Source organism: Zea mays, chromosome 4 (assembly GCF_902167145.1).
Source record: "Zea mays cultivar B73 chromosome 4, Zm-B73-REFERENCE-NAM-5.0, whole genome shotgun sequence".
Classification (NCBI taxonomy): Eukaryota; Viridiplantae; Streptophyta; class Magnoliopsida; order Poales; family Poaceae; genus Zea; species Zea mays.
The window spans coordinates 156,153,800-156,159,799 of NC_050099.1; positions in this window are offsets into that span (position 1 = coordinate 156,153,800).

Here is a 6,000-nt window from a genome sequence, read left to right on the forward strand (position 1 = left end):
TTATAGGCACAGGACGCAGCCTATGTAAAATTACACCCATGCCCTTTACATTTGCTAATGACCCTATAGTAATCCATCGAGGTCTGAATAGCCTTTTCCTTTTTAAGTCGGTTCCCTTTTCTGTTGTCATGCCGAAGCTCTCCTGCACATAGCTTCGGCTCTGCGCCAACCTTCGTGTTCTTTGTGCCTCTTCATGTTGTAGTTCTATTCCAAATCCGAAGATACATGTTCATGTATTATACTCCAGAAACATTGTTAAATCATATTTTTGAGGACCTTCGGAAGTCGAAGGCCCCCAACAGTAGCCCCTCGCAATATTAATTTGTTAGAATGATAAATTCAGATTGTGATATGGACGAAGGCCTTAAGCCGAAGGTCCGAAAAAACACCTCCCCTTTGCTAGAATAGCAATAGTCAATGACAAGTGGGGCCCTGCCACTTGCAACGTATTGGGCGTATAAATAAGAACGCACCATGAGCACATTTAGCATGCTTTCTTGCCGTCTGCTCTTGCCTTCCTAATTTTTAGCTCTTTGCACACCAACGCTTGCCTGGCTTTTTAAATTTTTAAGCTTCGTCTTTGAGAGCACTTTCTTAGCATTTTCGAAGATGTCTGAAGACAAGAAAGCTGTCGCTGAGTCGAAGCTAAGCCTTTCCGAAGAGATGAATCTCGGCTTCCTTGAATCAATAGCAAAGACAAACACAGAGAAGATTACTAAGGAGATTTTAGAGGGCCTATCTGAAGACACTGGTGATAGTGACAGTTATGATGTGGAAAGTGGCAGTGAAGATTCTGAAGATCGACCCTGGCGACCAAGCCATGCAGTTTTTGGAAAATCAAGCATTAAACAAAGCCATCTTGTCAATATGAGGGGTAGATATTTTCGGGATTTATCTATTGTGAGGGCTGACGAAGGAGAGAAAACTTGTCCGACTCCCGAGGAGAATGAAGCTGTAATATTCCGAAGTTTCTTTAAGGCTGGGCTTCGGTTTCCTTTGAGCAGTTTCGTGGTAGAAGTTTTGAAGATATTTGAAATCTGCCTTCATCAAATTACTCCCGAAGCAATCATAAGGATGGGAATCTTTGTATGGGTCGTGAAGAGCCAAGGTTTGGAGCCAAATGCAAAAAGTTTCTGTAGCATGCATGAGTTATTATATGAGACAAAACCCTAGGGTGAAGAGCAATACCATAACAATTTCGGCTGTTACAGCTTCCCGCTCTGGGTCAAGCTGTCCCGTGCCAACTTTTCGGAAGAGATGGCCTGGGGACTGTGAAAGGGAATTAGGCTTACACCTAGTTCCTAAATAATTTTGGTGGTTGAATTGCCAAACACAAATAATTGGACTAACTAGTTTGCTCTACTGTATAAGTTATACAGGTGTAAAAGGTTCACACTTAGCCAATAAAAAGATCAAGTATTGGATTCAACAAAGGAGCAAAAAGGGCAACCGAAGGCACCTCTGGTCTGGGGCACCGGAGTGTCCGGTGCACACCGGACAGTGTCCGGTGCACCACCGGACAGTGTCCGGTGCACCAGAGGACTTCAACTCAAACTTGCCACCTTCGGGAATTTCCAGAGGCACTCCGCTATAATTCACCGGACTGTCCGGTGTACACCGGACAGTGTCCGGTGCTCCAAGGATCAGCGGCCTCCGGATCTCGCCAGCCTCGGGAAAACGCAGTGGCTGCTCCGCTATAATTCACCGGACATGTCCGGTGTACACCGGACTGTCCGGTGAACCAGCAGAGCAACGACTACTTCGCGCCAACGGTCACCTGCAGGCGCATTCAATGCGCGCCAGAAGCGCGCAGAAGTCAGGCACGCCCATACTGGCGCACCGGACATTGAACAGTACCTGTCCGGTGTGCACCGGACATTCAGGCGGGCCCAGAAGACAGAAGCTCCAACGGTCGGAATCCAACGGCATTGGTGACGTGGCTGGCGCACCGGACATGTCCGGTGTGCACCGGACTGTCCGGTGCACCATACGACAGACAGCCTCCACCAACGGTCAAGTTTGGTGGTTGGGGCTATAAATACCCCCAACCACCCCACCATTCATGGCATCCAAGTTTTCCAGCTTCCAACCACTATACAAGAGCTAGCATTCATTGCAAAGCACACCAAAAGAGATCAAATCCTCTCCCAGCTCCATACAAAGCCTTAGTGACTAGAGAGAGTGATTTGTTGTGTTCATTTGAGCTCTTGCGCTTGGATCACTTCTTTTCTTTCGCATTCTTTCTTGTGATCAAACACTCACTTGTAATTGAGGCAAGAGACACCAATTGTGTGGTGGTCCTTGCGGGAAGTTTGATTCCCAAGTGATTTGAGAAGAGAAGCTCACTCGGTCCGAGGGACCGTTTGAGAGAGGGAAGGGTTGAAAGAGACCCGGCCTTTGTGGCCTCCTCAACGGGGAGTAGGTTTGCGAGAACCAAACCTCGATAAAACAAATCCGCGTGTCACACTCTTCATTTGCTTGAGATTTGTTTTTCACCCTCTCTCTCGGACTCGTTTCTATTTCTAACGCTAACCCGGCTTGTAGTTGTGTTTATATTTGTAAATTTCAGTTTCGCCCTATTCACCCCCCCTCTAGGCGACTATCAATTGGTATCAGAGCCCGGTGCTTCATTAGAGCCTAACCGCTCGAAGTGATGTCGGGAGATCACGCCAAGAAGGAGATGGAGACCGGCGAAAAGCCCACTACAAGCCACGGGAGCACTTCATCGGAAGAGTCCCGCACCAAGAGGAAGGAGAAGAAGGACTCCTCCAAAGGGAAGGAGAAGAAATCTTCTTCACACAAAGAGAAGAAGGAGAAGTCTTCCTCCCACAAGCCGCAACGGAGTGGGGACAAGAAAAAGAGGATGAGGAAAGTTGTCTACTACGAGACCGATTCTTCATCGACATCCACCTCCGGCTCCGACGCGGCGTCCGTCACTTCTAAACGCCAAGAGCGTAAGAAGTATAGTAAGATTCCCCTACGCTACCCTCGCATTTCTAAACATACACCTTTACTTTCTGTCCCATTAGGCAAACCACCAACTTTTGATGGTGAAGATTATGCTAGGTGGAGTGATTTAATGCGATTTCATCTAACCTCACTCCACAAAAGTATATGGGATGTTGTTGAGTTTGGTGCATAGGTACCATCCGTAGGGGATGAAAACTATGATGAGGATGAAGTAGCCCAAATCGAGCACTTCAACTCCCAAGCCACAACCATACTCCTCGCCTCTCTAAGTAGAGAGGAATATAACAAGGTGCAAGGGTTGAAGAATGCGAAGGAGATTTGGGATCTACTCAAGACCGCGCACGAGGGTGATGAACTCACCAAAATCACCAAGCGGGAAACGATCGAGGGGGAGCTCGGTCGCTTCCGTCTTCGCCAAGGGGAGGAGCCATAAGATATGTACAACCGGCTCAAAACCTTGGTGAACCAAGTGCGCAACCTCGGGAGCAAGAAATGGGATGACCACGAGGTGGTTAAGGTTATTCTTAGATCACTCATCTTCCTTAACCCCACTCAAGTTCAATTAATTCGTGGTAATCCTAGATACACACTAATGACTCCCGAGGAAGTTATCGGGAATTTTGTGAGCTTTGAATGTATGATCAAGGGCTCAAAGAAGATCAACGAGTTTGATGATCCCTCCACGTCCGAAGCACAACCGGTGGCTTTCAAGGCGAAGGAGGAGAAGAAGGAGGAGTCTACACCAAGTAGACAACCAATCGACGCTTCAAAGCTCGACAACGAGGAGATGGCTTTAATCATCAAAAGCTTTCGCCAAATCCTCAAACAACGGAAGGGGAAGGATTACAAATCCCGTTCCAAGAAGGTTTGCTACAAGTGTGGTAAGCCCGGTCACTTTATTGCTAAATGTCCATTATCAAGTGACAGTGACAGGGATAACGACAAGAAGGGCAAGAGGAGAGAAAAGAAGAGGTACCACAAGATGAGGGGCGGCGATGTCCACGTGTGCCGCGAGTGGGACTCCGACGAGAGCTCCACCGACTCCTCCGACGATGAGGACGCCGCCAATATCGCCGTCACCAAGGGACTCCTCTTCCCCAACGTCGGCCACAAGTGCCTCATGGCAAAGGACGGCAAAAAGAAGAAGGTTAAATCTAAATCCTCCACTAGATATGAGTCCTCTAGTGATGATAATACTAGTGATGAGGAAGATAATTTGCGTACCCTTTTTGCCAACCTTAACATGGAACAAAAGGAAAAATTAAATGAATTAATTAGTGCTATTCATGAAAAGGATGACCTTTTGGATTCTCAAGAGGACTTCCTAATTAAGGAAAATAAGAAACATGTTAAGGTTAAAAATGCTTATGCTCTAGAAATTGAGAAATGTGAAAAATTATCTAGTGAGCTAAGCACTTGCCATGAGACAATAGACAACCTTAGAAATGAAAATGCTAATTTGTTAGCTAAGGTTGATTCTCATGTTTGTAATGTTTCAATTGCCAATTCTAGAAATAATGATGATGATTTACTTGCTAGGATTGAAGAATTGAACATTTCTCTTGCTAGCCTTAGGATTGAAAATGAAAAATTGCTTGCTAAGGCTAAAGATTTTGATGTTTGCAATGCTACTATTTCCGACCTTAGAACTAAGAATGACATGTTACATGCTAAGGTTGTAGAATTAAAATCTTGCAAACCCTCTACATCTATCGTTGAGCATGTATCTATTTGTACTAGATGTAGAGATGTTGATATTAATGCTATTCATGATCACATGTCTTTAATTAAACAACAAAATGATCATATAGCAAAATTAGATGCTAAAATTGCCGAGCATAACTTAGAAAATGAAAAATTTAAATTTGCTAGAAGTATGCTCTATAGTGGGAGACGCCCTGGCATCAAGGATGGCATTGGCTTCCAAAGGGGAGACAATGTCAAACTTAATGCTCCTCCTAAAAGATTGTCTAACTTTGTTAAGGGCAAGGCTCCCATGCCTCAGGATAACGAGGGTTGCATTTTATACCCTGTCGGTTATCCCGAGGACAAAATTAGGAGAATTCACTCTAGGAAGTCTCACTCTGGCCCTAACCATGCTTTTATGTATAAGGGTGAGACATCTAGCTCTAGGCAACCAACCCGTGCTAAGTTGCCTAAGAAGAAAACTCCTAGTGCATCAAATGAACATAGTCTTTCTTTTAAAACTTTTGATGCATCTTATGTTTTGACTAACAAATCTGGCAAAGTAGTTGCCAAGTTTGTTGGGGGCAAACACAAGGGCTCCAAGACTTGTGTTTGGGTACCCAAAGTTCTTGTTTCTAATGCCAAAGGACCCAAAACCGTTTGGGTACCTAAAGTCAAGAACTAAAATTGTTTTGTAGGTTTATGCATCCAGGGGCTCAAGTTGGATAATCGACAGCGGGTGCACAAACCACATGACAGGGGAGAAGAAGATGTTCTCCTCATATGAGAAAAACCAAGATCCCCAACAAGCTATCACATTCGGGGATGGAAATCAAGGTTTGGTCAAAGGTCTTGGTAAAATAGCTATATCTCCTGACCATTCTATTTCCAATGTTTTTCTTGTAGATTCATTAGATTACAATTTGCTTTCTGTATCTCAATTATGCAAAATGGGCTACAACTGTCTTTTCACTGATGTAGGTGTCACTGTCTTTAGAAGAAGTGATGATTCAATAGCATTTAAGGGAGTGTTAGAGGGTCAGCTATACTTGGTAGATTTTGATAGAGCTGAACTCGACACTTGCTTAATTGCTAAGACTAACATGGGCTGGCTCTGGCATCGCCGACTAGCACATGTTGGGATGAAGAATCTTCACAAGCTTCTAAAGGGAGAACACATTTTAGGACTAACAAATGTTCATTTTGAGAAAGACAGGGTTTGTAGCGCATGCCAAGCAGGAAAGCAAGTTGGTGCCCATCATCCACACAAGAACATCATGACGACCGACAGGCCGCTTGAGCTACTCCACATGGATCTATTCGGCCCGATTGCTTACATAAGCA